This window comes from Penaeus japonicus, unplaced genomic scaffold (genome assembly GCF_977035675.1).
Source record: "Penaeus japonicus unplaced genomic scaffold, GWHDUDI00000001_assembly GWHDUDI00000001, whole genome shotgun sequence".
Lineage (NCBI taxonomy): Eukaryota > Metazoa > Arthropoda > Malacostraca > Decapoda > Penaeidae > Penaeus > Penaeus japonicus.
Window position 1 is genome coordinate 14,691,938 of NW_028234403.1, and position 1,414 is coordinate 14,693,351.

Sequence of the window (1,414 nt, forward strand, 5' to 3'; positions counted from 1 at the left end):
CCGCTTGTTAATTTCTATCTCATCCTCTAACGGACTAAAGCAGTGTTGCCATCCCGGGGGAAAGATGTAGTGCGCGCGTCTTTGAAAATGTGATATTATAAAATGTGCCTACATGTATCATGTGATGGTTAAAAATCCTTGAAAATTAATGCCTCAGGGAAAAATATCAGTTGTTTAATTCAATTTAGTTGATATTAAGAAATAATTTGTTAGTGTGCTGAAATGACAAACTCGTTAACATCTAATATAGCTAAAAATCATTATTATTAATTATTCTATTCTCGTAGTTGAAACAAAATTATCTAATTGCCATATAAATGTTCTTCAGGAATACTATTAAAATACCTATGTTACTGATTTGATCACTTATTACTTTTTTACAAAATTATTTCAGTGAAACCTTAAAAGTGGAAAAAACAACACATTGCTAACTACTTATTATCCAATTTGGTTTTCTCTTCTTCACTCTTAAAGACTGTAACATGGCTTGGTAACCCCACCCATTTTTGTTAACATTATCCCATTAACAGATTCTGCATTGAGACCATTTCTCATTTCCAGCGACTCGGGTCCCAGCCTCAGATGGCAGGACTTAGACAGGAACTGCACCCGTCACCTACGTAGCGTAGTAATCTGTCGTTACGCCACTCGTATATAAGGATCAAAATCAAATGATAACTGTGCTTGAGTTTCAGAAAGTATTTTCTCATACCTCTATTTAGCAAAATAATTTCAGAAAATTTTAATTTTTGATAGATTATTCTAGCTAAACTTCAGTTTGTACCATAAACAAGGAAAACTGTACCAATCAATGCTAATTATACCCAAAATGGTCCTATTTTAAAACGTAAGACCACAGTACCACCAGCCTCAAAATGCACCATTTTGGTACAGTTGTACCGAAGGTGGCAACACTGGGTTAAAGCGTGTCGCTGGCTGATCGTCCGGTTCTGGTCACCCTCGTGTCCAGCTACACTTCTCCCTCGCTGCCTTGACGTTCAAGTGGACATCCTGCTACGCCACTTTTAATCTCGTGTCCAACCGCACCCAGTCCTTGCAGCCTTTCCTACTATTACACATAGGAAAAACTAATATCCTACGCACAGACGCAACACCCTCATGTCCACTTGCTTCTTGGGTACCTGTCGGTCCGCAAAGAAGAGTGGGCATCTCGCAACCCACAATTCCGTATCTAGTTGCGCTTCACCTTCGAAGCACCTGTCACTCCACACATAGAACCGGACATCCAGCCATAATCATTCCAGTACCCAACCGTCCTGCCGCTCTTCAAAGAAGTTTAGATATTTCGCGCCCACCTTCGCGCTTAGTTGCACCTCACTGTCAAAATGAGGAAAAATAAAAGCATGCACTTGAAACACGCCAACCCGTGCCCATTCGCAGTATCTACAATTTT